The sequence below is a fragment of the Alosa sapidissima genome, chromosome 12 (genome assembly GCF_018492685.1).
Source record: "Alosa sapidissima isolate fAloSap1 chromosome 12, fAloSap1.pri, whole genome shotgun sequence".
NCBI lineage: Eukaryota > Metazoa > Chordata > Actinopteri > Clupeiformes > Clupeidae > Alosa > Alosa sapidissima.
Window position 1 is genome coordinate 28,538,721 of NC_055968.1, and position 10,000 is coordinate 28,548,720.

General features: G+C 46.7%; 1 long non-coding RNA gene across 1 annotated transcript in view; it reads left to right on the plus strand.

Moving 5' to 3' along the window:
* Positions 1 to 10,000, plus strand: part of LOC121677828 — a 23,669-nt gene that overhangs the window by 34 nt on the left and 13,635 nt on the right. The window contains exon 1 of the long non-coding RNA XR_006021096.1: positions 1 to 266. This exon is cut by the window's left edge and continues 34 nt beyond it. This is a non-coding gene — a long non-coding RNA (uncharacterized LOC121677828). The remainder of the gene's footprint in view (positions 267 to 10,000) is intronic.

The window sequence follows — 10,000 nt, forward strand, 5'->3', positions numbered from 1 at the left end:
GTCGTCCTGCAAGTGGATCCATTCGTACGCCCACCCTTGCACTCACATGACAGCCCCCTTCACATCGTTTCCCGCAGCTTTCCTTCTGCAGACTGCGCTGGTGTTAGAAACTACGGCAACAGGACTGCGACTGCCGCCCAAGTAGGCTTCTACATATCCACGCAACTTTTAATGAAGCGCCTTGCGTTTCAGCAGTCTTTGGCGGGTGTCCACGGACTTTCTGACACGACGCAACCTACTTCTCTGATGCAATTACAAACTGAATAGTAAGTGAGCATATTTCTACTCTCCAGAAAATATAGCCTACTTTCGACTGATACAATCTTTAAATTATATGATGCTATGGTGCGTCACCACAAAATGGAAACCAATTAGACGGTGTAGTTTTAAATATTATATTTTGCGATATCTAAATATCTTATTCAACATAATCAGTTTGTAAACACTGAATCGAAAGATTCTCTTTCCATCTTATGTGATTTTTTATTTGTCATAGTCTGTTACATTTCTTTTGAACTTGTAGTTTTATGATAATGTAAATAGCATGCTATAGTCTACATACCGGCCGGTAAAACAGGTGACCCTGCTTTTCTTCTTCTGGTCGACAGGCCTGTGCATGGGCAATCAGTCGAGTAAGCTAATGTGAATATCAGACTAGTGTCTTGGCATGGTAGTTAATGTTGAAGTTCACATATAGGCTACTGTAGGCAACCTGTCCTTTTGTCATCTCCGACTGTAGAGCTGTTGACATTGGGGTTGGAATGTTCTTTCTAGCTCTGTTTTTCTGTCAGTCTGGCTCCCTCCCTCCCATAAGTCCTTCTTCATAAAACACTGTTAAAAACCATAGAATCTTTTGTCACGCTCAAATAACCCAATTTGTTCTACAATTAAGGTTCTTTATCTATGTTATAGCATTTATTTTGAATGCGTAACTGCTAAATGTGACAAGCAAGTTGACTTAGTTGAGAATGACTTAGTACTTTATTTTTTTTAATATATCAACAAGCAAGTTGGTGTGGTGATTTTGTAGCACTGAACGGATTGAGTGTTCAGGCACTGGGGAGTGTTTGATGTGGTTCACATGTTCAGTGGTGAAGTGTCTGCATATGGCCTTAAATGGCTGGCCATAGGAGGTCTTGTGTATTTCAGTTACCTCAAATTCACTTTGTTTGAGGTCATGCTATTGGGGAAGACCTACCGTATACATTGACTGCCAGACACAGGAAGGAGAGATGGGTGACAATGGCTGAGAAAAAAAAATGGCCACAAATTTTCTTAAATTCAATGCAATCAAATCCAACCGGCCAGCTGTTTGATGTCTGAAAGGCTTCAGATGTTTTTAATTAAGACCTATAAAGTCAGTCTGTCTGGCTCTCTGGAGCTGTGTTCTAAAGGGAAAAGAGAAGGGGGGGTGAGACAGGGGGAGAGGGAGAGAGAAGGAAAGAGAGAGAGAGAGACAGAACACAGAAAGTCACTTAAGTGGTGAATCGCCTAATCAAATTTTTATAGTGTTCCAGTTTTTTTTTCTGTTCTGCTGGTATGCTGCTTCTTTGTCTGGCTGCGCTGCTCTCTACCCCTCCTCGCTGAGACGCCCGCCCCTGCCTGAGACACCTGAAGGCGAGACATAATGATCAACAGAGTTCCAGCTCGTCTGGACCGCCACCAGTCGTTTATTTCACCCCTATCTGTTTCTCTCTCTCTTCTTCAGTGTGTTACACTCACTACCCCACATTTCTGTCTCTTTCCTCTATGCGTTCTCTCTCTTTGTCTGTCGTTCTCTCATTTTGTCTTCCTCCCTCTCTCTCTCTCTCTCTCTCTCTCTCTCTCTTTCTTCCTCCTCCTGCCCCCCCCCCCCCAACAATCAAGCAGGCAGCACGCAGTGTTTGCTGGGGCCAGCTCTGCCCGCTTCGTCCACGAAAGCTGCTGGGCTGGACTCTCTCTCACACACACACACACACACACACACACACATCTGAACACATATACGAGAGGAGGGGAAAATATGAATGACAAGACTGCATGTGTGTGTGAAGGGGTGTATTTGGCAAGCACACACAACATTTTTGAGTGGCAGTATATGTAATTCATAAGATTTAAAAAAAAAATGTATTTCCTTATTTAACGGTTTACAGTAAGCTGTATTGAAAACAGAGGCTGGAAAGAAAGCTGAGTGAAGGCCTGTGTGTGTGTGTGTGTGTGTGTGTGTAGGTACATGATGTGTTTCTGATCTGTTTAAACATTTAACTGCACATGGTGTCTGAGTCCTTCTTCTTGGAAATTCTTTATATTTTGGGAGAGGTGGATCTCACCTCACTGCATCTAGCTGTGATGTTTCTCGCATTTTTTTCTGCTATCCGCACACTTGACTATTTCATGTTTTGTTTAGTTCTCGTGCTGAATATATCAAGGAAAGGTTCTTTTCATCTCTCTGCCATGGCGAGCAGGCTCCAAATCCAAAAGAGAGACTTCGCCTCTCGTGATCCATCACGAGCAGTCACAATCATTATAACTCCCTGGCTCCGTCTCTCATCATAACCAACAAGATCCATTTAAAAAATAAAACACACACACACACACACACACACACACACACACACACACACACACACACAATTCATATTCCAGCCTTTTTTCTACCTTATATTGTTTTAATGAGGTGGTTGTGTGTTGTGCTTTCTGTCCTGGTGCTGAGGTTTGTGTGTTAATGCTCGGCTGTGGTTGGGAAGTGTTTGCTTGCTGGGGCGGCTTCTGACTCCCATGAAAAGGGACAAAAACAGCTTCTGCGTAATTGTGCCAGTCCCAGTCCAAAATGAGCCTGTGTGTGGCACAAATCTGGCCTTTGTCATGGCAAAAGTATTTTATTTGCCACTGACATTATAGCTGTGACAATATATATATATACATGCAGTGCCATGGAGACCGGTGAGCTTTGTGAACATGTAGCGTTTATGTGGAAATTTGTTTTGTTTTTTTGTAATTGTGTAACTAGCTATTGTTAGCTAGTTGTGAAGCTTGTTTATGCCATCCCTTAAATGTTTGTGTAATTAGGGTCTGTTTTTGTATGGTGCGGTTTTTTGTTGAGAGATTATGATTCCCTCAAGGTTGGTGTTGATACGGCCGTGATTGGCTTCTTGGAAACAAAAATGACCCACGCCTAGTCTTCTCAGACCATTCTGAGTTTTTTAACAATTTTATTTTTCACTCGGAGGAGAGAGAGAGAGACAAAGAAAGAAAGAGAAAGAAGAGGTGGCTAGCCTTAGTGGCATTAAGAGGAGGAGAGATCTTTCTTTTCTTTCGTTTTTCTTTCTCATCCCCCCCCCCTCTCCATCCCCACCCCACCCTCGTCCTTTGAAAGGGTGTAATAAAGGGCTCAATGGAAGCAACAAGCTGTTTTTCTCTCTCCTGCAATGAGGAGCATTCTACCTGGCCATGAATAGGAGGCTCTCCATGTGAGGAGAAGCATTTATTAAAGACTTATGCAGGCATGGGGCCAAGGCATATAGACTGAGACCTGAGAAAGAGGGGGGAGGGGATGGAGGATGGCGTGTGATAAAAGGTTAAGGTATGCTCTTCGTTCAAAGCTCAGGGGCTGATTATTTTCTCTTTTAAATCCCTGGGATCTCTTCTTAATTAGCCCTTACCTGTAGTTAAAAAGTGTTAATTCGGTGCTTTCCCAATATGCCTACTCTTATCTTGTCCTGACACTGAAATATCGTCAGGGCAGGCATAATTTACTAAAGTTTTAATGACTTCACCAAACATACAATATGCTTTTTAATCCCAAGCAAGTCCTTTTCGAGATATGCGTGTGTGTCCCATAGTTAAATATAATGTCTCACTGATATATTTGCATGGGCCAATGAAATGTTAAAAGAGGGGGAGAAAAGAAGCCCCTCATGAGGCGGCCTGGTTTATGTAACATGATTTGTGTGTCAGAAGAAGGCGTCACGGTCTGGAGATGGGGCCTTCTCTCGCCCCCCTCTCCTCCCTGCTTCTGCCTGGGAAAAGACCACAGCCAGAAAGAGGTTAATTGTTTTTAGGGAATCTTTATCTGTCACAAGAAAAGGGGATGGGAATTTTTTTTTTGGGGGGGGGGGTGGATTGTGTGTATGAATGTGTGTGGGTGTGTTGTCAAGGGGTGGATAATTGAGCCACCGGTCATTTGAGAATTATGGATTTACTGGGAGCCTCCAAGAAAAGCGGGAGGCTGGGGGGGTTAAAGGGGGCGAGTGAGAAGAAAAGACGAGTGCGTGTTGTGAGACGGCACAGCAGGGGTCGTCTGGACCGCTCGGCCCAGAGAGCAGAGCCATGTGTAGTCGGGGCCTCTGTCTGGATCGACCTCTGACCCGTACATGCTCCTCCTTGCTCCAGGTGCAAGCATCATACCGCACCACAGATAACACGCATACACACACACACACACTCTCTCTCTTTCACACACACTTACACACTTTCTGTCTCATGCTTTCTCACTCTCTCACTCCCACTATCTCTCTCTTGTGCATGTGCACACACACACAGAGGTTGATATTCTCCTTAATTCTCTCTCTCCCACATACACACTCTCTCTCTCTCACACACACACACACACACACACACACACACACACACACGCACACACACAATCTCTCATGAACACAAAGGCCCTTAAGCCTTCCCACCCCTATGGGGAAGAGCCTGTGTGAAAACAGATATCCTTTTTAAACATTGTTCTCTCCCCCTCTCTCCTGGTGCTGCTGTGCCCTCGTGCTGTTCGCCCGCTGGTTAGGGGTGTGGCCGGGACCAGAGCCTATGGCAAGCAGCGCCACGCCCACCTGCTCCTGCGCTCCATATCTACCGGTATATCCATACTAACTGTGTGAACACATATCTTTCCTTCAAAGCAAAAAAAAAAAAAAAAACGGAAAAACCCCCCCCAGCAAATACAGTGGTGATGGATTAGGAATATATTGCCAGGTGCAGGGACCAATGGCAGGGGCTGTCTTGTATAATTATGGTGGGGCTCTAGTGCTGCCACAGCCAATCACCTCGGGCACAGGATGATGGCTGTCTGATAGCATTAATGGGCCCTAATAAAAGCGACCCTAGCGGACCGAGCCATTAGCACGCGAGCCACTTAAGAGCGGCGAGGTTAATGAGGCAATTTCCATACGCTCTCCCGCCATCTGGATGGAGAGGCAAGACAGATGCTCGGCCCTGTTTCAACACTGGGGTGAGGCGTGGGGAGATGGGGGGAGTGGGTGGGGTGGGGTGGGGGGGGGGGGGGGGGGTACAGGGATGTCATTCCGACACAGGCAAGAAGGGCTTGTTGGACAAATGTGGCTTTTTGCTTCCTGTCGCGTAAAAAAGGTAGAGGTGCCTGGTACTGGACGTCCCCATGGAAACGGCTCGGCTGCTCGGGGAGGTTTCTCTCGGGTGGGGATCTCTGCACATGCTCAGTGGAGCTCTGTGTTTTTGTCTTCATGTGCGCTGCCGCTGCGCTGGCTTATGTAGTGTGTGTGTGTGTGTGTGTGTGTGTGTGTGTGTGTGTGTGTGTGTCAGTGGGGGGAAATGGATGGAATATGATCAGCCATGGACAGGGTCGGAGCCCCACAGGTGAGATGTGGTGTGATGGAGATGGAGCTGGCCGTCTGCGGTGGCCGGGAATATTGATCCAGTCCGAGGCCTGTGGAGGATAGTCGTTTTACTCCCGCTATCCAGTTCTCCTCCCGTCTCCCGATCAATGGACGCGCCACTGAGACAGAGGGACAGAGACAGAGCTGGTTATCAGTAGGGTCTGTTTATGTGACTTTTCTCATTTCAGGGGATTGTGTGTGTGTGTGTGTGTGTGAGAGAGGGGGGATGGGGGGATGAGGTTACCAGTAAATAATTTTAACCTTGCTCAACCAGCCACAGGAGACAAAGTGAAGGCTGCCACTAATCAATAATGGAATGTCTGCGCATCATGAGAGGGCATGGAAAGAGAAAAAAAAAATATCAGGGAAAAAATGGAAAGATGCAGAAAAATGGTAGATGCCAGCCATGCCCAAGGTCCCCGTTATACACACAAACACACACACACACACACACACACACACACACACACACACACACACACACACACAACACACACGCACACAGACAGCATCCTCCCGAATATGCTGGCATCAGATAACAATGGACCTGCCCGCACAGCCAGGCATGACTGGCCCCGAGGAACCAACTGTCTGACAGATATCCTTCCAAGCAGCTCCGAGCAATAACAGATTTAATCACAAAGACTGGAGCAGGGCATGAGCAGGCTGGAGCGAGGGGTGTGTGTGTGTGTGTGTGTTGTATGTGTGTGTGTGTGTGTGTGGGGGGGGGGGGGGGGGGGGTGAGAGCTGGGAAGGCTGGAGCAACAGCACTGGGTCCATGCAGGAGAAGGCTCATTTCAGTGGGGCTGTGTATGTGATTAGGAACCCAGGCAGGAGGAGGGTTGCTGGAGACGGTGATGTAAGCTGAGCCCCGGCGTGCTCAGCGACAGTGGGAGGGGGTGCAGCTGGATGTATTCTAAGTCCTGTCGTCTCCTCTGAATGGGGGGGGGGGGGGGGGGGGCAATATGTCTTGTATTTTTCTTTTACTCTGATAAAAAGCGTTTTTGATGTGTTGAAGTTGTTGGGGGGTCAGGCTTGCTGTGAATGTTTGTGATAGATTAGTGCACAATGTATCAAGGAGAGATTCATGTACAGATACACACACACACACACACACACACACATAGAGAGAGAGAATAGAACCAGAAATCATAGTATTAAAAAATCACTGACATCTGCTTAGCCAAGTGGCTAGGATGTTTTATTTTTTATTTTTTGAAGAAAAAGTGATCGGTCCTTGAAAGGTATTTAGCGTTTCTTTGTCAGGTCAGCTAATTCTTGATTACCGAAGCCTGTCTTTGACTTTCTGTCCTTTGTGCAAAACAGACATGTTTGTTCATACACTTAGCAACGCTGTCTCCCTTCACCCTGCCCTCTCTTCAACAATAGTCCGCCATGAAAAAAAGAATAACGCTGTCATATTGTTGACACAGTGGTCTCTCTCTGGCCTTAGTCAACATGACGGCGTTGGGGATCGTAATTCTGTCTTTTATGCTACCCTGCCATATCCCTCAGCAGGCACTAAGATTGATGGCGTCTGCTGGTTTGTCAGATTGGCTAAAGATGAAACTGAGACAGGTGACACCTCATATTATCTTCCTAGTGGTGTGACTAATTGGGATGACGGCCATTGTGGCTCAAGGGATGAATGGCAAATCCATAAAGAGGGGGCTCGACGAGAAGCCCTAAGTCTCATAAGGGATTCCCACAGTGCTTTGTAGCTTAGGGCGACCTGGCTGGTGGTTGAAGACATATGCCCAGACTTTAGCCAGGGCAAATGTTGTTAAAATTGAATTGGGGGGGGGGGAGATATGTTCATTTCACAATGATAAATGTCCCCATCTAGATTGAAATAGTGCCCTAAAGAGTTTTATCATTACTGTGAACAAGGGAAGGCTAAACTCTTGTAACAGAGTCAAGTAGAATTAAATAGTGAAATGTAAATCAGGGTTAAACTTCCTTGTAAATCAATTCAATCTATTTCTGAATGTGTTATTGAATTTCTTGAAAAGTCCTGGAATAGTCTCTGGCTTGCATCAGAAAGGCTTAATGCAGTTTAGTGTGAACATGTATGTGCATTTTACAGAAATGAGAATGGAACTATTGGAACTATTTGTACAGTATAAATAACTCATAAATAAGTCTGCATTCATGGACAAAGGTATTTGGTACAGTATAAAGAGTGTGTGTGTGTGTGTTTGCGTTTGTGAGTGAGAAAGAGAGAGAGAGAGAGAACTGTTTTGTGAATGTATCATTTGGCACCAGGGACATATAGGGGTCTGCAGTTCTTGCCCAGAGTGGCCTGTTTGCGTTTGACCAGTCAGCTAAATAGGAAGGTAATGAATTCTCTCTCAGTCATCATTGTCTCCCTCACCCACTTTCTGCACACACACACACACAGACACACACACATACACACACACACACACACATACACACACACACACACAGAAACACACACACACACACACACACACAAACAGATACATACACACCAGGTGCACCCAGCAGGGCCCCAACAGCACTCCTGCCCCCAACACACACATCTCATTTCAACAGCGGCAGCAGTTCCCTTTAGGGCACCATGCCAGCCCATACCACTCTCATCGCTCCCCCAGCCCACATCTCCCTCCTCCGTGGCCCCGCTCCTCCACCTCCTCCTCCTGCTCCGCCACCCCGCCCTGGCCTCCGCCTGCCCGCCCTGTCTCTTCGGTGCACTGTTAGCTCAGAATAAATCACTCAGCCCTCTCTCTCCCAGTGAATGAGCTCCTGATGAAAGAGGTGCAGTGCGACCTGGAGAAAGGAAGGCATCATAGGCCCCCAGCGTGAAATTCACACAGACAAATGGCTCCCGTACCATCTCAGTTGAACATCTCCAGCAGTGCCACCCCCCCCACACACACACACTCTCTCTCGTGGAGTCGGCAGCGCTTGGTTGGTCTAGTGAGGCGGATGTTTTTTATCGCCACCTGGAGTAATTATGAGCCGGCGCAGTGTGACCGGAGTGTGTTAGTTTTGTACTGTAAGTTCTGTCAATTATGAGGACATCAGCTTCGTTTAAGGAGCCAGGGGTTTATGCACCTTGGTCAGCTGGAGTGGACAATGGTGGGGGGGGGGTATTTTAGGAGCCTCTTTGGAGAGGACCTCTCTGCTCAGCTGTGAGGAGCACGGTGGCAGCTCCTTCTTCAGCTGCTGTTGTCAAAGCATAGAGTAACTTCATTTAGGGCTCTGATAGAGTGCACATGCACTGGGTTCAGTGTGGAATGTAGTGCATTTGGTGGATTTGCCAAATAATTGGCATTTCTCAGACTCTCTGACTCACTTTGGTTTCTGTCAGAGTAAACTGTTTGGAGTAGTCCAGTTTTAGCAGTGCGGTGTGCAAACAGCTTACATTTAGAATGTTTTTTCAATGCCACTGATCTCTTCTCAATTTCTGACAGTGTTCAGTGAGCATTTTGGTGTATATTAACATTTTGTACTGTAAGATTAACTGTTTCATATCATATTAAGATCACATCACTTTCTTATACATGTATTCTAATAAGCACAGTCAGACAACTGGCATAATATGTAATCTTACCATTAGAGTTGCGAACTTATTCTGCGTGTTTTTCAAAAGCATACTGAACGTCCTCTTTCTTCCCAGCTGCTGTACATAAACTATACAGTGGAATACCGGGAAATGACACACATTCTTCATTTCCAATTCTAAAATAAACTCCGCTCCAGACATCCTGCATCAGAGGGACAGTGTGTGTGTGTGTGTGTGTGTGTGTGTGTGTGTGGGGGGGGGGGGGGTGAAAATGAACCGCAGCCGGGGGAACGTTCCTGGGTGACTTATGTCTCCAAAATCCTGCTCCGACTCACTGCGCCCACCGGAGACACAATATAGCACTAGGCACCTCCCCTCTCTCTCACGCGCACACACACGCACACACACACACACACACACACACACACACACACACACACAGGAAAGAAGAAGGAGCCCGGCCTGAATTATTATCCAGCCTCACTGTGGAGTTAACCTCAGCCCTCAAATTCCCCCCGCCATTTGGAAGGCGTCCGTGGCGTCCTCATAGAACCTTCTTCCTCCCCTCCCTTCCTCCCTACCAGCTTATGTGTGTCATTCACCACGACCCCCCCTTTCTATAAACATGATTTCTCTCACAGATAAGCCCGCTAGTGCTGTGCGCGTACGGCACAGAGCATAATTTTAGCCGCACTGTAGTAACAGGGAGCGTATTTTATTTTGAGCTCATGTTTCATACCGTAAATTTCCAAGTCAATCATGTCGCCCTGGGGGGTGAAACAGCCACTGGATCTGATTGCATAAACCATTAGTATCGCTCCAATGAGTTAAAGTTTCAAAGGAAGACTTCGGG